Source organism: Harmonia axyridis, chromosome 1 (genome assembly GCF_914767665.1).
Source record: "Harmonia axyridis chromosome 1, icHarAxyr1.1, whole genome shotgun sequence".
Classification (NCBI taxonomy): Eukaryota; Metazoa; Arthropoda; class Insecta; order Coleoptera; family Coccinellidae; genus Harmonia; species Harmonia axyridis.
Genome location: NC_059501.1, coordinates 61,829,305 through 61,852,542, shown reverse-complemented (window position 1 = coordinate 61,852,542; position 23,238 = coordinate 61,829,305). Strand labels below are relative to the sequence as shown.

At 34.5% G+C, this 23,238-nt stretch overlaps 1 pseudogene; it reads left to right on the top strand.

Annotated features, from left to right (window-relative positions):
* The first annotated feature begins 1,138 nt into the window (after positions 1 to 1,138).
* Positions 1,139 to 21,537, top strand: LOC123671623 (annotated as a pseudogene).
* Positions 21,538 to 23,238: the final 1,701 nt, after the last annotated feature.

The window sequence follows — 23,238 nt, the reverse complement described above, 5'->3', positions numbered from 1 at the left end:
CTTTTATGGCAAGGTTTATTATTTTCCTATATCTCTCCTTATTTGCCATCTGTGATTTTTGCATTCGTCATCGGGTATACTCTTACCCGTTTTTTCGGTTTTTTGTATCATTCTCGTCACAAAATTTCAATATTGTGGTTATCAAAGAACTGAATTCAGTAATTCGCATAGAAAAATTTTCTGGGATGTGTTGTATCATTCAAATTGCAATTAATTTGTGAAGACATTAGTTTGGAATTGACTATATCTACACGTTCCTAAATTGCATATACAAATGAAAATGACAGATTTCTTGGATCATTTCAAGGAAAAATGTTCTATAACATGAGTCCGCAAACGCTTTGTTTTTGTTTTTTTCTCATAGCACCTCGCCTTCACAAGGTATTTATCTTGAATTGGCATAGTTATTCCAATTTAAAATTTTCATCATTTGAATGCAAATTTACAGAGTAAATTTTTTCTGGAAGGGTGTGCGCTTCTTTCCTCCAATATTATATTTTTTTGAACCACTGGTAAATTGATAAAATTTAAAAGAAACTCTGGTTCAGTACTACACTTTTTGGTTAATTGTAACTTTGTTGTATCTCAATCGATTTCGAGAAACAAAATTTATACAGCTTTCTATAGTAATTCTCAGGAAAATCCAAATTACCTACTATAAAGATCCAGTTAGGTAGCTGTGATAAATAAATAAATTATAAGTTTTGGTACTTATTTACTAACTCTGTAGCGAAGATTAATAAATATTCGATAAATTGTTTATGAGCCATTTTATTTTTAGAATTATCCAAGAAATCTCTCATTTTTCTTCGTAACTCCAATTCAGGAACTTCCAGTATGAGATAAGAACAATCGAAGTGGTAATAAAAAAAAATATTTCGAGTAATTTGGTTCAAACTTCGTTATCAAACCTCTTTTTCTCACATTATAGATATGAGTAGACAATGTAGTCATTTTTTTCGATTACACCCCAAGAAAGAAAAGATCTACGCCCTTGATTGTTGACGCCTAAGGCAATTAATTTAGACGATTTCAATTTCAAGAGCGATATTGTACAGACATATGCTCCGCACCTGTGTAATTCGATTATTTTATTATTTCAATTATTTTGAATTCGTGAATTTAAGTTTATGTCTTGAGACATTGCTATTGTACATAAGATGGTTGTTGGCGATTACAACAGATGTTTCCAACTGATCCCCATTGCTTCATATCAGTGGAATATTTTCATTTTCAACACAGCCGTTTACTGTAGAATATAGGTAAGTCAAATTGTGTTTCGATTATAATTTTGCATATAGTCCATTAAAATAACCACCATTTGGTCCAGTTTGAGTCAATTGTCTGGTATTTAAATTTATATATAATTTTTTTTTGAAAATTTCGTAATTTTGTTGATTCGTTATCCTTTCGTAGGTATCTTGGAATTTTTCGTTTCGAGTGGTCAAGTCAGTTTTCTAGGCAGGTGCAGCCGGTTTTTGTTGTGTGAAAGAAATTGCATTCATTAGATATACATATTGGGATTTTCAGATCGAAAGAATTCGTTCGTTTCCTGAACTACAGTCAGAGATCAATTAATTTTAAATTTTCAAGATTTTTGAGATAGATTATTTCATTATTATTTATAGTTTATTGAGAGGAGAAAAATGAAAATAAATTGAAAGTTTCAGTTGGTAGGAAAGAAATTATTTTCAGAGAATACAGAAAATTCACGATGTGTCTAAGGATTAGAATGATCCTTATGTTTTGAAACACTCTCAAGAAAATGAACGTCTCTTGAAACGACTAAAAGGAATTTGATATTGAAAATGAAATCGTGCAATAAGAAATGATTTTTAATCCAGGATTGGATGTTAATTTCGATAACCTTGAAGCGTTTGATGATTTATATTGAGAAATTTCATATTGAGCCAAATTAATAGATTCGGCAAATGTAGAAACAACTCCACAATCAAAACGTTTTTGTTAACGGAAATTAATCAACCTGTTTTTTGTGGGAATATTCGAGAGTGACCTCTTTTCTCCGAATGTTCTATAAGATTGATTCATAGACAGGGTGTTCGGGAAAATGTGGGAAATCTCTCGGATTCAGATAAAACATAAAAAATAAGATTTTTTATGTTATCATTTTTTTTTCCTAGCGGCCCTCCCTACGGAGATGCGGCCTCCTAAATGACGCCACTGGAAATCCATTTTCCTGGAATAAATTTCAAACTCCTTTATGTAATTCAAAGAATATTTGATATGATGAACAGTAGTAAGGACCTCTTGAAATACTGCCCTTAAATTAAAATTAGCTCTTTTAGTTTACCAGGGGCGGACTAGGTTGTTAACATGCCTTTCTGTGCCAAAACTGCATAGTTTATCTTCGTAATTTTGTCGGATTCAATAACATAAACTAGAATTTTTTTGTTCCTTGAATAAATTGCATATCACACTTTATTGCCGACAAAAAAAATTGAATTTTTAATTCCTTTGTTATTTAGTTTTTCGAGAACGGTTCATTTTATCGATGATAAACAAGAGTATCTTTTTTTTAGCTTAATGTTGAAGTAATCCAAATTTGTTTTCTTCTACTCCTTATCATACAGGGTGTTGAAAATGTAAGCATCAAAATGTACAACCTAGTCCGCCCCTATTAAACTAAAAGAGCTCATTTAAATTTGAGGGCAGTACTTTAAGAGATGCAATGAAACATTCTTTTCGTATGCATTTTATTCCATCTATTGATATACGAAAATATTTTTCTAAAATACCCCTTCCAACATTGAGAATAAAATACTATGTTCGATCCAAATCGATCGATATAATTTTATGTATTTTTTATTCAGATTTTGAGCGCTTGTTCATTCGTGCCCTAACTGCACCCTTGGAGATTGGATTTATAAAGTGAAGGATAAGAAAGTTATATTAGTAAATATTATTGAGTATTGAAATAAATATTTATAAAATACATATGTAATAACTTTATAATATTATATTGAAGTCATGTTAGTTCTTTTCTGTTTTATATTATTTTTCAATAATCACTACCACAGAATATCAAATTCAAATAACTTTTCCAATTATTTCAATTCACCGTCTAACATTTCTTCACCAAAAGTTGACGATGCATGTATTATAATTAAATACGAAAACAAAAAAGATAAGGAGTGAAGTTATAGTTTCCATTATTGATCACATTGAATAATGACAAGAGTGGAATAAATCCGTCTATAAATTGAAGGATGAGGATGGGACGAATTAACTATAAAATATTGATTTCTGCCTTTCCTCAGAAAGCATACAGGGTAAGTGAAAATAATGAAACCATCATCAGATTCAACTTATCGGTGGAATTTATTGGAACTTGGAATGTTATTGACACATGCCGAGGTCCAGTCAGAAACATATTAATTATTTCAATATTCCAGAACCGGACTTCTTATTCCTCATTTAAAGTCTTCAGGTTATAATGATCACCTCATATTTCGAATTAAAAATCATTATATCGATTTCAAAAGAACATAATTTATCTTCAATACTGGGGGTATCGATCAAAGTTGTCGCATTTATTTAACATTTTTAGGAAAAAAAAATGTATTTTGAGTGTAATTATTTTTTATGGATTGAAATTTGAATCCAAGAGATGATATAGGATAAGTGGAATGCAATAAACAATAAACGTGCTCAACTGAATTCTAATGAATAAATGATAAAATATATGAATTGAATTCAGGTTTCAGATCCTTCTGCTGAGTTTTAACTACATATAACAACATGGGCGTAACGAGGGGGGGGTTATTGGGGACGTAACCCCCCCCATTGATCAGAAGGAAAAAATTTTTTTGGCAGAACATTAAAAAAATAACTTGGAAGATTTTGCTTTTTCAAAGTTGTTATTGTGGAATTACAGAAGTATCATTGTGAGAAGAAAAATTTGGGGGATTTTTGAACACTCTGGGGAAAATTTGGTGGACAACATTTCTTGGGGTATTTTTTGGGGGTTTCAGTTTTTCACTTGGGTGTTTTTGGGGTAAAAATTACAAATTTCGAATTCGATATTATATGTATTTCCCCACAACGGCCACAACATTCCGCGGAATGTTTTACTGTTCTTGCAGATGAAACGACAGACATCTCAACACAAGAACAAGCATCAATCGGCGTTAGATACCTATACAACAATGATATTAAAGAAGATTTCCTTCAGTTTGTACCTGTTTCTGATTTAACTGGTAAAAACCTTGCGACAGTCATTTTGAAATCATAACGCGAGTTTGGAATTGATGCAAAGTATTTGAGGGAACAAGGATATGATGGGGCCGCTGCAATGAGTGGAAAATTCAACGGAGCACAGGCATATGTAATGGAAGAGCATCCGACTGCAATATATGTCCATTGTGTATCCCATAGCTTAAACCTTGCTATAAGTGCATCATGTTCAATTTCTGAGATCAGAAATTGCTGTGGGACTGCAACAAAACTATGTATGTTGAACACAGGTTCAACAGGTTATTACAAGAGCAATTGATAAACTGTTCCCTGAAGCCAAATCTACTCGTCTAAAACAACTCTGTCCAACTAGGTGGGTTGAGCGCCATGATTCAATATTACTACTTCAAGAAACCTGTTACCTGCTGTCCAGGAGGCTCTTGAAGAAGTTTCACAGTGGAAGGATGTAGAATCAGCGTCGATGGCATTGCAGCTTTTATGTGCACTTCAGAGTTCATTCTTTATAATCAGTTTGCAAGTGATGGCTAGAGTATTTTCCTTAAGTTTACCCTATGCTCGATTTTTGCGGCATGAACATATCGATCTTTCAAATGCTATGAACATGTGACTAATCTAAAAGGGACGATAGAAAAAATCAGAACCAATGCTGAATAAGAATTCGCAGCCATATTTAACGCATCAGAGACTATGGCTGAATCACTCAGTACCTCAATAAAAGCCCCAAGAAGAACTGGACGACAAACTCTTAGGTGCAACATTGAAACCGACAATCCTCAATCATACTTCAAAATATCCCTATTTTTGCCATTTTTAGATCACTTTTCAAATGAATTAAATAGTCATCAGGACCTACTGAAAAGTTTTGAGTGTCTTATACCGACCTCTACCAGTAATGCTGAAGTCACCAGAACACAGGAAGAAAGTTTTAAAAAGCTCCTGAATTTATATCAGGAAGATATTCAAATTGGTGACATCGCTGCCATAGGGGAACTCCATATGTGGTTCGAGAGGGTGAAAGATTTGAAAATTAGCTCAAGGAAGGCAATCAATTATTACACTGCCTGTCATCAGGATGTTTTCCCCACTATCAACACCCTCCTGAAAATTCTTACCACTCTTCCTGTATCGACATCAACCAGTGAAACGTCCTTATCATCTCTTAGAAGATTGAAAACATATTTAAGGAACAAAACAGGCCAGCAAAGGTTGAACGGGCTTGCTATGCTCAATACTCACAGAGAGCTAGATATCAATGCTGCTGAAGTGTTGGACGAGCTGGCAAAAACACCTCGCCGTCTTGAATTTAGACTTTCTTGAATGATTGTATAGAGGAGCGTGATAGCAATTTTCACTTATACATTTATATTTTAGAATATTTTCAATCTTTTTTTTAATTCTTACACGTATTTCATTGTTTACTAAGTGTAGCATTCAAAAGTATAATATATATATTGTGCCTGTATGATGAATTAATTTTTTTAAAAGAGTTTTTCACATAAATCTTCGAATGGAAACGATATCTACACCTCCCCCCCCCCCGCTTTTCACTTCAGTTCAGGGTCACTCGCTAAAACTTGCCACTACCCATAACCCCCCCCCATGAGTCAACTCTAGTTACGCCACTGTATAACAATAATATGGTTTATTCTGTAAGCTACAATGTATAAACATATAATCAAAGAGGCGTGAGCCTGTACGTGACTTCTAAATAAACTAAATATAATACTGTAGCCGGTACTCAAATAATTCCATAAATCAAAATCAATGTTCGCTCGAACATTTCGTTTTTTTTCTTTTATATGATGAATGAAAAATTATTTTAAATTAATTAATAGATAGTACAGGCATTCACGATGCAACGATGTTTAAGATTGGTTAATTTGATAAAAAAATCATTAGTGAAATTCGTTTAAATCGAAAAAATTTTAAAATTCGTTCTTCCAGTAATCCAGAAAAAGTAGATAATGCCGCCCTACATTATTTGTCGCCCCTCTTAAGTGGGCCCTGCAGTTTCAAGCTCATAGCTTAGTTTCGATTTTAAAAAAAGCTTGAAAATTTGTATTTCATTGTGTAAGATTATCGAGTAAAACAATCGGATGATGCGGATGAACTATTATTCAATTCGAATGCGCCCACGCCCAACACTAGATAATTAGATATAAAAAATTGAGAATATTATAAAATAAAGGAATGTGGTATGAAATGATAAAACTTCTTATATTTCTTAAGAAGGATCAGTTGGAAGTGATGAAATGGAATTATGTTTTCTCATATTTTGCATTCCATTCTGAGGAAACAATATTCTGATTATAGAATTGAAAACAAAAATCCAGAACCCCAAGTGGCAATAAAATTCGGCAACGTAAAAGGAACGCCGACAAGCCTGATGGGTGCATGTATTTTTTTTTCAGCGTCAATAATTCGTAAACGACACCATGGTGCCTTGGGAATCGCGCCACATCTGGATATTCATGAGTATTATGTATAATGCGGCATCCTTGATGGTTTTTGATGTTAATTCAATTTATCGGTATTCCTTTCTGTTGTTGCTGACTGAATTAAATCTCATTTGGTACTTGCTACACATGTAATTTGTTGTTCAAGTTTGAAATGCCGCCCTTGAATTTTGCCGCCCTAGGCGACCGCCTACCCCCTAGCGACGGCCCTGCCTCCTCGTCCTGTCTATCTATTAGCAAAGTATAAAGAATTCGTTATACTATGCTATTAGTTAATTTCTCTTTTTTGAACCAAAATGAGACCCAGACCGATTTTGCTGAAAATATATTCTTGTAATAATGCCTTGTAGCATGCCGGGTAAAATATTTTGTAAGAAATCAAGATGAACCGAACTTACCAAGCGTCCGTCAGAGATCGTAGTATCAAAAACAACATTTTTGTTAGTGAACTGAGCCTTGTCTATTTCCCTTACACAAGATAAATAAATGGACATACCTAATATCAGCATATTCTCTAATTGTTAAATTGGCCATTTTGATAATTCCAAAATTTTATAACAATATGAAACGCAATCAATAAGTCAAGGGCTTACAAATAGGGGGGTACTGGGGATGATTAACCCCCCCCCCCAAGATTTTCAAAATGTAAAATTCAGAAATCTCGCAAAGACGAAGAACGAAAATATCTCCATAAAATGAACCAATAATATTCATTTTACTTTCTTTTGAAATCGACACGTCAGTAAAAAATCGGACCCCTTTACGGTTTATGAGTTTATTATCGCTTTCAAGATGAATACTTTTATTGCACTACGAGCTCGTCTTTGTCCGAGGTTAATTATTTTCCTTTATCTATCCGCTTTATCGGCATCGCCCTTGCCATCTGTAATTTTTGTATTCGTCATCGGTATATACAGTTACCCGTTTTTTGTATCATTCTCGTTACAAAATTCCAATATGTAATTATCAAAGAACTGAACTGAGTAATTTGCATCAAAAATTGTCTAGGCTGTGTTTATTGTGTTTCATTCAGATTGCAATTTAAGTGAAGACATCAGTTTTGAATTGACTATATCTACAATGTGTTCCTAAATTGGATGTACAAATGAAAATGACAGATTTCTCGGATCATTTCTAGAAAAAAGTCCAATAACATAAGTCCGCAAACGCTTTGTTCTTGAGATACATGTGATAAAGTTTAAGTTTTTCTTTCATAGCACCTCCCCTTCACAAGAAATTTAACTTGAATTGGCATAGATATTCCAATTTGATGTTTTCATCATGTGATTTCTTAATTTTGAATGCAAATATACAGGATGAATTTTTCTGGACGGGGGCCCGCTTCCTTTCTCCAGGATTATTTTTTTGCGAACCTCTGGTATTTTAGAAAAAATTTAAAAGAAACTCTGGTTCAGTATGACACTTTTTGATTAATTATAGTTTTGTCGTATCTGCAATCGATTTCGAGAAAAAAATTCGAACAGCTCTCCATAGTAATTCTCAGGAGAATCCAAATTATTATAAAGATCCAGTTAGGTAGCTGTGATAAATAAATTAATTATAAGATTCTGTACAGCAAGCCAATAAGACGTTCCGAAACGTTGGCAAAATCATAGTTAATTATTTATTATTTCTGACCAAATTCCTGTGAAAAAATGCTCAATTAATTATAAGTTTTGGTACTTTTTTACCAACTATGTAGCGAAGATTAATAAATTTTGTTTCGCCCATTATATTTTCTGATAGAATTTTTTTATTCATAATTTAAGTCATATAATTTCGTTGGAATTTCAAAATAAACAATATTATACAGAATAGTTGAATAGTTTCAAAAAAATTCAGGCAGCAAAAACTTGTCAAAAAATAGGGTGGGTCTTTCATATAAACTTTTTTTTGCCTCCCTCTCCTTAGTAACAGCCCCCTAAAGATGGCTCCCGAAAAGTAGTTTTCAATTTGTCAACAGTTTGTAATTGTTTTTCCGCCTATTGCATAAATTTGAGGTCGAAAATAATTCCAACCTCCACAACCATTGTATCGAAGAAAAAGAAGCCGCACTTCATTCAAAAATAGATGGTACCGTTTGTCGAAGAAATACCGACAAGTTTGATGAAGCGCAAAAAACTCGTTAAAATTGGGGTAATAACACATGTCGACGCTCAACCGTAATATTTATGATCTGAATGCGGACCTTTGTTTATGTCGACGCTCAACAGATATATTTATGACTAGATTACGGCACGCTTGAATTAAGCCATACTTATATTATTTCTTCCCTTTAATTGAAGTTTTATTGATCTAGATATTATTTTGAGCTTAGTAGGCAAATTCTATGGAAGGCTAGCAATAGTTTGAATGTTTTCAAATTCCTCGGCATCGCTCGTTGCTAGGCGTATATACAGGGTGTTTCCTAAACATGCGGCAAAAATTCAGGGGGTTGTTCCTTGGACTATTCTAAGAATATTTTGTCGTTTGATGATTTTTGAAAAACCTATTTGTTTCGAAGATATAGGGGAAACAAAATTTCAGATAATAACATTTTATTATGAAAAATTACATGAAAATTCAACTCAACCTACAAAAACTGTTGAAAATGACCACCTCTAGCCAGCATACAAGCATCCAATCTTCTCCTCATTGACTGCCGAACCCTTTCAAAAACACCAGGATCATTTCTTATTAAGTTACACCCAGCAATGATCCGATTTCGCAAGTCTTCCACATTTTCTACTGGAGTGGTATAAACTAATGATTTTAAAAAAAACTGGCCGTTTTTAGTAATTGGAATGTTGTTAAACAAATTTAAAAATAAATTGTACCTACTTAGTAAACACAGTGCGGTACGCATTTTTATTTAAACTATTATTAATTTTAAAAATATGAAAAATGTTGTTCGCCCTGTATCTTCGAAACAAAGAGGTTTTTCAAAAATCATCCAAGGACAAAACATGCTTAAAATAGTCCAAGGAACAACCCCCTGAATTTTTGCCGCATGTTTAGGAAACACCCTGTATACATGAAAACCGAGTTATTTTTATTTCGCCTGGAGCTCCAATATTTTTTTCTTTTGATATTTTTGGGCGCCCCTATGGGCCTTGCGCCCGTGGCAGTGCCACCTTTGCCACGCCCTAGATACGGCACTGAAATACAGTGTGATATTTTGAACCTGAAAACCTGGATCATTGAAATAATTAATCTGACTCGAACTCGGCATGTACGAATAAAATTTCAAATATCAATAAATTCCACATGCTTCATAATATGCAGGAACCCATAATAGTGAAATATTTCGGAATAATGAATTCTTCATTTGATATCCAATATAAAATAAAAATGAAATAATGAATCTTCAATTGGAACAAATTTTATTGCTCGGAATTCGACTTGCTCCATCAGAAATAATCTGAATAATTTCAGTGGGGAGCCAGAAAGGGGTTCCTTATGCGAGGAGCCAATCAGAAACACGAAGAGTGGGGTGGGGTGGGGCATGAATTATTATGTTAATATTCCCGTTTTTGCTTTCCATGCTATATATAGCATCGAAAGATGCTATTTACCTAAATGTAGATTTCGAAATGACCCACAGTCTATATAGACTGTGGGTCATTTCGAAAGTCAGTGTGAAATTCTATCTATACTGAGGTGAGTCTTATTTTTAGAGAATATTTTATTTGAATGAGATAACTTTTTCAATTTACGTTTTTTTAAAATTCCTTCTGTTTGATTTTTAGTTCAATTTTTTTCAACTTCACATAGGTAATAACTGGTAACTTGTTAGTAGTATGACAATCTTTTTTCACATAATATATAGAAAATATAAGACGCCAGACTTACCGATGTGTTGAATATTGTTTGAACATTTTATATAATTTTTTTAACTCTTATATTAAAACCATTTCGTCCTCATTCATTCGCCAATTGAGTCCTTGGAGACCACATAACTGTACATAGATATATGTGAGGCCTTCAAGTGCATAATAGGCGAGTTAATTATTAGGAGTACATAATCTACTGACTTCACGCTTTGCTCATTTTGTTTTCGATATTCTTTTTGATAATATTCTTTCTCGAATATCACGCATGTTTTATATAAAATTCTTATTTCTTTTTCGTCAATTCCGTTAATAATATATTCTTAAGCACATTGATTCCAGGAATTTTAGAAATTTTATCATTATTTTTGAAAAATATCGACTAGTAAGACTATATTCCCATAAAAAAATTAATATCATGAACCTTGACTTGTTAATATAAAGTTTTTGCATTTATATATTTTGTAATTTAAAAAAATATTTTTTTTGGAACCATAAATCAAGATGAAATAATTAATTCAAAAAATGAATACTATTGAGGTGGTACTTTAACGGGAATCGTGGAAACTTTTGTCGAAAACGAAAATATAATTTTATTTTGAGGAGATCTACCCTGTACTAATTACGAGTAAAAATGACCATTTTGGTCAGTGAATCACTGAAAGTGACTTGACTACATCTTTTCATTCTTTTCTGATCTGCGCTTTCTCTTTCTGATTCCTTTTCTACCTGAAGGGCTCAGTTATTCTCCGATGGTTTTAGTTCGTTACTTTTGGGAATTCCTCTGTCGCTAGAGGAAGTTGAGGGTCGAGTCCATGAATACAATGTGAAGATATCTTTCTTCTGAGTTACGTAGTGACGAACCAGGCTCGACTCTGATTAGAGATGTGCAACTCGGATACTTTTGAGTGTCTGATACTATCGAGTATTTTGTATCGTATACATTCATTGGGTACTTGGTAACCAAAATTATACTTACAAAAATCGCGCTAAAGAAAGGGACTAGACATTTTTTTTCTTGGAGGTTAATCGAAAACAATTTTTTTACAACTTTTACAACGTTGACTCATATCTGCAATGTGAGAAAAAGAGGTTATAATAACGAACTTTGAACCAAATTATTGATGATGATATGATATTTCATATCAAATCAACTAGTTTTGAGCGTGGGCGCATTCGAATTTAAAATAATGGTTCATCTGCATCTTCCGATTATTAACCTCCTTTTTTTGAGCGAAACTCGGCAAAAGAACTAGAGGGACGGCAAATATTGAGAGGAGGCATTTTCTACTTTTTCTGAGGAATCTGGATTACTAGAAGAATGTATTAAATAATTTGTTTTTCAATTTCAACGAATTTTTCATATTTATCATTTTGTTTTGATTAGTTTTTTTGGATTAATAATTCTGACTTTTTCTCGAATGCTGATTGGAAATTGGAATATTCTTTCAAATATTCATAATATTTTTATTTTTGTATTTAGTAAACAGAGCTGTCAAAGTTACTTCGCGAGAGTAGATTCTTGTATTTAGACTGATTTCTTGTATCTACTAGATACAAGATGAGATAACTTTTTGCGAAGATATCAGAATATATTCCAGAAAAAAAAGGAACTAAGATACGTATTATTCTTACGTTACTTTTTCAGATACTTCAGGCGTAAAAATTCTAGTCACAATTCTAAATTTGGAAAAAGACTTGTAATTTCGTTTTCGGTGATAGGCATAAGAGCGATATTAACGGAACTGAAATTTGTATCTTTTGCAAAAGCTTTCATTTCCACATTTTTAACATATTGAAAACATTACGGACCGGCCATTTTAAGATATTCTCCTTTCTTCTTTCATAACTAACAATTGATTTTTATTCAGTTCTATGGCTTTATTGCCTCTAATCCCTCTGGCGAAGATCGATTCTGTATCAATAGCGCTGCTAAAATCGAGTGTAGATTTTTGTGAGCTAATAGAAGTTCACGAGTAATTCATGGAAGGAACCAAAAGATTTTCCAGAAATAAAATTTTAATCTTTTCTATCCAACAATTTTTACTTATTTCTTTAATCATATAATAATTATTCAATTATTTATATTTTATAGCAATCAACTCATTATTTATTCTATTCACATTTGGATCCATGAGAAATAATTACACTGAATACATTTTGTTCCCCTTAAAACTTTTCAACTTTTCATAAAAATTCGAAAAAACTACGAGCACCATGTACAGTGCATCCCATTTTGGGTGAGACAGCCAGGTTTCTTGCTTGTTATAAGATATTGTTATTTAAGATAGAGCCTTGCGGTTTTCACGTTCCTGTCCTACTTTTTCGTGAAACTCAAGTTGGTCTAATCAGATTTTGCATAACTGTTTCCGTTCAAGAGATACAGGGTGATTTTGGAAATTGTTACTTTTCGGACACCTCCTTTATCTCCGAAGTTATTAGAAATAATTCTGAGGTGAAAACTACGTCTGAATCAGAATTCTGCGTAGAATCCAGTGGCGTACTCAAATTTTTTTTTCGGGTTATGGTTTTGAAGATTCAACACAAACCTATATTTTTTTTAATGGAACACCCTATATATCATTACTTCGTTGAATTCGTTATTTTTTTCCCTTCAAAATGATATATGATACTATATAGATAGGATGGTCAGAAATGTTAAAAAAACACTAAAATATCAAATAATGATGATTTTTTGTTAATGAGCAATGGGTTTCCCATATGAAAAAGAGGATTAATTGGATAATTTTCATTTATTTATAGTAGAGTAAGCAAACAAATATAATACACTCATCACTAATATGAAAAACAAAACGTAGGTACCTACCTAATAGCAACAAATGAATAATAAAAAAATTCATAAACATTGCATAATATCTTACAGATTAAATGGTTCAAATTGCTGTCCATTTTCCCTAATACATATAATATACTACAGTAAAAGACATAACAGTCTCGAAGAACTTCGTGCATTAAGAGAGGCAGTTTTCCAGATTTTACAAAACCGCCCTTTTATAATATTAAATGAACTCAGGCGTATTGAAAAGTTTTGTCAATTATGTATTAGAGGAAAATAGACAGTAATTTGAACAGTTTAAGCTGTAAGATATCATGCAATGTTTATGAAATTTTGTATTATTTATTTGTTGCTATTAGGTAGGTACCTACGTTTTGTTTTTCATGTTAGTGATGAGTGTATTATATTTGTTTGCTTATTTTACTATTTATAAAAATCACAAATTAAAATTATCGAATTGAACTTTTTTTATATGGGAAATCCATTGCTCATTAACAAAAAATCATCATTATTTGATGTTTTAGTGTTTTTTTAACATTTCTGACCATCCTATCTATATAGTATCATATATCATTTTGAAGGGAAAAAAATAACGAATTCAACGAAGTAATGATATATAGGGTGTTCCATTAAAAAAAATATAGGTTTGTGTTGAATCTTCAAAACCATAACCCGAAAAAAAAATTTGAGTACGCCACTGGATTCTACGCAGAATTCTGATTCAGACGTAGTTTTCACCTCAGAATTATTTCTAATAACTTCGGAGATAAAGGAGGTGTCCGAAAAGTAACAATTTCCAAAATCACCCTGTATCTCTTGAACGGAAACAGTTATGAAAAATCTGATTAGACCAACTTGAGTTTCACGAAAAAGTAGGAAAGGAACGTGAAAACCGCAAGGCTCTATCTTAAATAACAAGCGAGAAACCTGGCAGTCTCACCCAAAATGGAATGCACTGTACACACGTTCAACTCTTTCCAACAAATTATATCACAGATATATCATACCAGCTAACTCTCAACGAAATAGCAGAATTAACTAGGAAAGAAAATGTTCTTTTCTTTCCTAATTCATCACCAGACACACTCATGGAGTTTTTCGTTAAGAAAAAAAAAAAAAAAAAGCAGAATTAACCTCCAATTGAGCATATTCCTAAAATTTTTCATATTTTCCAGCAAAATTATTCTGCGAACCGGTGATCATTTCTTACCCATCCAAGAAGATTTTTCAACTATTGCTTGAAGGTGAACTCACAACTCAACTAAATTGTAAAGTGAAGGTTAAGCCTACAGGAAAGGTTATTTTATTTCTATTCTATCTCGATGGTTTCTGGAAACAGATGACGAGGAGAATAGAGGAATTGAAGTAAGTTATAATGGGGAAAGCATCAACAGCCATTACATTTCTGTAAGTTTATGAATGATATGTATATTGATTTAATTGATTGAACCATTTTACGTTTGCATCAATTGAGTATTCGAAATAATTTGGATTTTTGAATAATGTTTTTGCTCACCTATGAAATGCATGTTTTTCGATTCAATGTACCATTCAATTGGTGATTCTTCTCTTTCAATCCATGGATAATATTTATATCAGTTGGAAGGAATATGTGCATGTGCACGCATTATTTGTAAATTGTAATTAGTTCCCAAATTAATTGAATTTTTTTTCCTATAGAATTCAACGTTTGGCTGCTAGCGACGATGAGCCTAGGCACCATTTATGTGAGGTTTTTATTGATTTTGATGAAATAGCTAATGAAGCATCAGAAAAAAAACTGTTTCAACCTTCCTGTGGAAGAATAGATAATGGCCTATCCTACGCGTTGAGACCGCCCCCCCCCAGGATATGGTGCAACGGCAGAGTCCTAATAGACGTCTGCCCCAGGTCCGAACTGCCTTCGTCCAGACGGTCGCTGCTAAGAACGTTAAAGGACATTGTGACACATAGGGCTCCAAGGAGAAGCCTTAGCCGAGGTCGGACTAACTATGGATGTATGGCTCAGACTAGTTCCCAATTAAAGATTCCTCCCCCAAGTACACGTCACTGGGTGATGTCGCCGTCACAGCCTACTACTACCTAGGAACGGAAGGCGACATGGTCGGAGAATGGATAGGCGCCCAATACAATGCGCCCTACCAGTTCCTAATACTGAAACATTTATTTTCTGGGAAAGCCCGACTTTGGTGCAGAAACAAATTTCCTGTTTGTGATATTTTGGACAGTGCTGTTACGTTATACCAAAATGGTAACTTGGAAAAGGATGTTAAGTTGGAGTTAACCACAATATTAATCACAATAACTTATGAAGATCTTCTACGAAATAATAATTATGCTGTTTGGCTTCTAAGTTTACCTAAATGCTTTCTAGAAGATAGCATTGGTGCAGATTTATTGGTATTAATTATCAACAGAATACGACTCACCTATCCAGAAAATAATTTACCTGGGCATAATACATAATTATGTCAACATATATAATCATTTAACAAACCTGCAGATTCATGAAATGACAGATCTTGATAAAAAATTCAGAAAAATCCAGATTGCAAAATTTATTGTGTATATTCCTGAACCCTGCCAGAAACTAAGAAAGATATTCCATAAATTGGACCAGAATAATCCCTATTGAAAAGAAATTGAATACTTGAGGACTGAGAGAAACGATATCTTATAAGGGAATTGAAGCCTCATTTTAAAAAGCTGCTGTATTATATTATTAGTAGATGTACGATGCGTACGTGCTTTCACCGAAAGGTGATCCGACTTGTACCGGAGGATCTCAAGGATTTTCTCACAATGTCCTAGCTGAGGCCTAACGGTGCCCGGGCGACCACCATGACGCCCAACAAGGCCGTCTTCGTGCCGAACATTCATGCCAACACTTGGTCCAAGACGTCATTCCTGAGCAAGCCAGTTCGAGCAGTTACAGTTCAGCTCCTTCAATCAGAAAGTTGCCCTCCTCCTCTAGCTCTAACACCATGGTTAGCCAATCACACTAACCAAAACTCTCCACATTACATACAATCCATCAACAATGGTACCAATCAAGCTCTTCATATGCCCACCTCCCCAGAAGCGCAAAAGTTAGACTACGCCATTGTTTTTCTGAGAGACCATACCGAAATCCATGGAACAAGTTTATGTGGATGCGATAATAAACGTGCTGAGGAATCATGCAAAGTCTCAGCTGGGTTCGGAGCAGCTACTGCCTGATTTTGGTTCTCTAGGATACTCAGTACCACCGCTTCCGAAACCACACCAGAACCAATCAGTGGCAACTTACAACACAAAGAAATACAAAATCTCCAGACAGCGATTCCAAACCATCCAGCTCCATAGAAAGTGTAGTACAATTAAATTCAATTAGCGGGCCACAATGAAAATCTTCCGAAAGATCGAGGAGTGAGGTATAGTAACGCTGACGAAAAAGAAGTAGAGTATCCCAGTAACTTTATTATTATTATTATTAACAAGGCAGTACCTACGTGAGATAGAGCGTAGAGAGGCCAACAATGTTCGTAAACTAATACGTATTCGAGACATAATGAAGCGTTAAAAGAATTGGGAAGAATGTGTATGCCACATTTGTAGATAGATAAACCGAAAACAAATCTTGGCATACTTTTGAGATGGCAGTTGAAGTAATTATGAATTTAGAGCAACAAGTTCGGGAAAGAAATCTAAATTTAGGCAGGCTGTTTGGAAAGAAGAGAAAGCAGAAGATTGACCAAAACTAGGGCCCTGGATCACATCAAATGATGGGCACCCCCACTACTTCACCATAACGGGTCCATAATCCGTGTCAGACTCAATAGCATTGCCTGTAAATTTAGCAATGGCAGAGTTGCCACCTGTACATACTGGACATACTCGTACAAACGGCCATCATTTCTTCATCAAGCATCAATATATGAAAAATATTATATATTTTTAAGGATATTTTGTAGTGATACAATGTACGTATTTACGATTTACGTTATTCGCAATTTCGCAAGTTTTTTTTGCTTACACTAGAACTTTGATACCAGCATTGATACCACAGTGTTCATCACCAACTGGCGAGTTAGTCCTAAGAATGTGCAACAATATTCAAGCAATGAAGCATCTCGCACTTACAGTTATCCAAAATTTCCCGTTTAAGTTAGGGTTAGAAGGGATCAGCAGCAACAACCAACAATTACAAACTACTGATGAAGAAGTGATTCTTTTCTGACGAAAAGGATGAGAGAAATTTATCCTTCCCGAAATAATTTGGTGCGCGTAAAGATCATTTCTTACCCATCCAAGAATATTTTTCAACCATTGCTATTCATGAAGCTTAAGAGCCAGCACAATATGGTCTTGTATGGAAGTTGTTTCCCCGTTTCCAACATCTACAACATATAAACAGAGAGGACCAGCTGAATTAACAAAAAAATTCAATATAATAGAAGTGTAAATCCTACCATAGAAGTTCTGGAAAAAGTTATCTCTAAATTAGAAGATGCTAAATACGGATATTGTTTCAGTTCGGTTTTGGGAGCCAATACCACTCTTCTAGGATTATTAAAACGTGGGGATCATGCATTAGCGATGTTCATAAAGGCACAACATCTAATTATTCTCTAAGATGCTACTCAGTTTGGCATAGCAACTAGTTTTCCTGAAATAGAGGCTGAATGTTTTGAGAAAAATTTGAGGTCAAATACGAAAATGATATCGATTGAAACCACTACTACTCCCACTCTTCATGTATGTGATATTTCCAAAGTAGCAGAGATTTCAAAAAAGCATAATATGATCCTCGATGTTGAGAATACATTTTGGACGCCATATTTTCAGAAACTTTTGTAAACCAGTAATGAATAATGAGTTTTTATTCACAGAAATTACATTTTTGCAATATGCAAAGAGGATAGTAGCATCTCCATTCGATTGCTCTCAAGTTCTCAGAAGTCTGAAAACTCTTGCGCTTGGAATGAAATAACATTCAAAATGTTCTCTCTAGATAGCAAAGTACCTTGAAAGCCACAAAAAGTTGAAAGTGTAGTGCACTCAGGTTTGCCCATAATATGAGCTTACTATAAGACAAGCAAGTGAACATAGTGGAATATTTTCAATTTACATTAAGGCTATTTGGATTCTTCGAGAAAATTTCTCCAATCTTTGAAAGAGTTCACACTCGCTGAAAGTTTAGAAAGTTATGAAAGTTTTGGGAATAAGATAAAAATACTCTGAGTGAAGGTGTGTTTCGGGAAACAGATGACGAGCAGAATAGAGGAATTGAAGAAAGTTATAATGGGGAAAGCATCAACAGCCATTATATTTCGGTAAGTTTATGAATGATATTCATATTGATTGAATTGATAGAACCATTTTACGTTTGCATCAAGTGAGTATTCGAAATAATTTAGTTTTTTAAATAATGTTTTTGCTCACCTATGAAATGCATGCTTTTCGATTTAATGTACCGTTCAATGGACTAGTTTAGGGATGTTGATAATACCATATTTGACACGATAGAATTAAAATATAGAGCAAAATTGATAAATCAGTGAAAAAATTTTGAAAATCCATCAATAAATGACTGAGAAATAGATTATTTAAATTTACTTATTTTAGCGCGGAACGTCTTTGGTCTCCGACATGTCTGTGACGTCACGCCACTTGCCTGTGATCGCTACACCATAACTTACGTTTAAATACTTAGCCGCGCCAAGACTCTCGCGCCGTTTGTAGTTGTACACTATAGTTTTAACTCGAGTTTTGTTTTTATGTCACCATAATGAAAGAAGGCTTCGTGAAAGGACAAAGTGACAATTTGCCTAAAATAGATATATTCGCAGTGATGGAGTTTTTTTCTTCAAATCTTATCGTCTGTGCTGAAACAAAAGGAGTTAAACTTTTCAAGTAAGTATCTACATTTGAGTTTGCTTCATCATGGTTCAACTTAAAACGATGATTTATTTAAAAAACGTTTCATGAACAGTTTGTAGTTGAGTACTGGTTGTTGAAGTCCATCCATTATCAATGGCAAAAGATTTCAATATTGTCGGTAAGGGTTCGGAACCAATTAAGTCACGCCTCGTTAATTTACACCACTTCTTCCTTTGATTCATGTCATTTGGTACATGAAAAAACAATTTATTGGGGTTTTTAATTGTCGTGCTTGCACACATAGGCACAATACAATATTTGTAGGATTTTTTCATTTCAGCCATCGTGTAACGAACAAAACACGACACCAACGGCACAAGTTATTGTACACCAATGAATTCGTAAGCTCTCTGCGAATACCCTTCGCCTCGTGTAAGTGGCGTGACGTCACACACTAGACTACTATGAAATTATTCTTCCAAGCGCAACTTCAAAGTCCCATAACTTTTTCATTTCTAGAGATATTTCAATGATTCTTCCACATTTTTGTTCCATTTTACTTGAATTTTTAGAATTAATCCTTAACAAAAAATGAAAACTAGTCCATTGGTGATTCTTCTCTTGCAATCCATGGATAATATTGATATCAGTTGGAAGGAATATGTGCATGTGCACGCATTATTTGTAAATTATAATTAGTTCCCAAATTAATTGAATTTTTTTTCCTATAGAATTCAACGTTTGGCTGCTAGCGACGATGAGCTTAGGCACCATTTATGTGAGGTTTTTACTACTTTTAATGAAATAGCTAATGAAGCACCAGAAAAAAAACTGTTTCAACCTCCCTGTGGAAGAATAGATAATGGCCCAGCCTACGCGTTGAGACCGCCCCCCCAGGATATGGTGCAGGTAGGTGGCAGCACCTTCTTCACTGAAAAAACCTTCATTCAGTGATTTGTATTCCTGTTCAACCTGTGTCAAATCCCCAGAACAGATGGTGGATCAACCACCTCTTCTGCAGCAGTGGCGTGGATCATGATGACATAGACAACCCTCTAGATAACACTGAAAATGGAATTATGGTTTTCTTCAGAGATTACTTCGCCAATTTCCTGAACAACGGATGCATCAATTTTCTTGTAATCCTCGTATTTATTGGTCATCTCGTAGGTGCGGGATATGGTGTGACACAAATCCAGGAACGGTTAGAAAGGAGAAAGGTCGTTAAGAATGATTCTTATGCCATCGAGTTTTTCGACAGAGAAGATGATTATTACTGGGAATTCCCATATAGAATGCAAATGATAGTAGCTGGCACGTACAATCACTCCAATAATACAAGAGGAAGTCGAAAAACTGACTCAAACATTAGAAAATACTTCCTACGTATCCAAACAACTTTATACTGAATCCTGGCTCAGAAGTTTTCTCCAATATGCTGAGAGAAACCAAGAGTACTTAAACTTCACGATCGATACGAAAGACTACTTTAACCGAGTTTTAAAGGAATTATGGTTGCCCCCTACCAGTCCGTTTTCTCTGGATGTTAAATTTGACGAATTTGGAAACAATATCGTAGCCATAAGATCTGCAGAGAATCTTCGTTAAATACAACTACATTCCATCCATATTTTGTTTTCTATGATCGGTTTGAACTTGTACGTCCTCAGTCCATTCAGAACATGCTTATTGGAGGAATAATCATGATGATAGTCTCGTTCATCTTCATTCCCAACTTCTTATGTTCCTTCTGGGTCGCCATAAACATTTTATCAATCGAAACTGGTGTGATAGGCTACATGGCACTCTGGTGAGTCAATTTAGACTCAATTTCGATGATTAACCCCATAATGTGCTCACATTTGCTATGCTTACATGAGCTCAAAGGTTTAATCTCCAGACGAAAGGGTTAGATGATGGTTCTACGCTTTAGGAGTTTCAATATTGCAAGGATCCATCAGTACAATCTTGGGGATGATGTCCTTGATCCTAGCTAATGACTACATATTCGCCGTTTTCTTCAAAATGGAATTTCTGGTTGTATTCTTCGGAGCAATGCATGGACTATTCTTCCTGCCTGTACTACTCTCTTTGTTTGGACCAGGCTCTTGCTCCTCCAGAAGAGTTCCAGAAGAAGACATCAAAATGTCCAACGTGGAAAAAACTTTACCCCGACCCTACTGCATACCCCATCCTCCAACTTGAAGTAAACTCTGGAAATTTAGGTGATACTTTGAGAAATCAGAACATAACAACTCTGGAAAAGTATGGCAGTACCAACTTGAAACCCTTCAACGTTGAGAAGGATTTAGGTCTCGGTACTTCTGAAGAAAACTCGAGTTCAGATAGTTCAAACAAAAAACCTGTGCTTGATAAAGAATCTCTGGATGAAAAATAGCAGGAATCGGGGAAAAATCCCCAGAAATGTCGTCTAGTCAGTTTCATACGTCACATGTATTAGACATTTTTGGTACAGAATCGGAGCAAGAGTATTACAGAAGGAGGATAATTACTGACGGTAATAGAATGCGATTACACGAAGTTCCCAGTAGGCAGGAAACCAACAGAAGACAAGTAAATGGTCAAAGAAGAAGATATTCTCCACAAAAATCTTGTCGCTCCACAACCTCAAGAAGCGTCTAACAGTAGGGAAAGAGCTTTAGCAAGATCAAACTCCTATCACAATATGTTGCATCCGAGATCTTCAGGAGTTCCAATAACAATGATTGTATTCAATTAAGAAATAATTCAACCGCTCGATATTTTTTTGGCATATTCGAAGTTGGAAAAAGTAATTGTTGGCTTTATAAGTTTAGCAGAGGATTCACTAAGACACAGATAATGTTTTAATCGTTTATTCTCTCTAGAATATCTCTCTCCGAGCAAGCTCGATGTCGAATAGACAGAACTTATAGGTTAGACCTCAGATGTCTAAAACTAGGATCATTGAAGATCGATTTTTGTTCGTTCGCTCGATAGCCCTCGATGGCCTCGTAACTCGCTTAAGCGGTAACAGCGCTACAGTCGTGAGATGAAGTAACGAGAATAGGTAGGAAGTAATGTTGCCTCTCTCGTAATTTGTTCAGATGAAGTAATACTCTAACACTCCCCCCCTTCATCGAACTACCAGCATTATCCACTCTAAGATTAATCTGTGAACAGAATTCAATTAGTTTATACTCGACTCTCGAGAAATACTCTGAAACAAAAATTCAATGAGTTATTATTCTAGGATTATTAAATCATTAGTTTTTTGAGTTAATCTCTTATGAATGTCTGATGGTAAAAGTTTTGTCATTATGTCAGCCACATTCTCTTTGGTTGGAATCCATTTCACTGTGATTTTCTTTTCTTCAACACATTGTTTTATGAAATCACCATGTGTTTCCGCCATATGTCTCTATGTAGTAGGTCGTCATTTATTACCTCTAAATGATCATCAAATACTTTTAGTTTGTGACTACCGTCTTTCTTGGTGCAGTCTCCAGCGGATTTGTTATCACACCAGACTGTTATAGGAAACATAGTTTTTCCTATCACAAATCTAAGTGCCTTATCAAGAGATATTAATTCTTGACAAGCATCACTCATGGCTAGGTATTCGGCTTGACAAGTGGACAATGTGACATATTGTTGTTTATGGCTTCTCCAAGCTATTACATCTCCAAACAATCTAATAACATACCCTTCAGTTGATGAAGAATCTGTATGGTCTCTAAAGCTTGCATCGGTAAATGCCTCTAAGCCTTCAGTTTGTGCAGTAAATTTAGGGCCCAAATTCACAGTACCTTTCAAATACCTGAAGATTCTCTTTACATCTTTCCAATCAGCTTCGGTGGGCTTCAGTTGTTTTCTCGCTAAATAGTTAACGGCAAATGTCTGGCCGTGTACCATTTGAGAGATACATTAAGCTACCAATCGCTTCTCTATAAGGAACTCTCTTCATCTCTTGTTTATCTGAGTCATCTTGTAGATTCGCTGATTGATTTCTCTTAATCCTATTTTCAACCTGTCTGGTTACCATAGGAGTATTTTGAGCCTTACAGTCATTCATATTAAATCTCTCTAATATATTTAAGGTATAATTTGAGTGATCGAT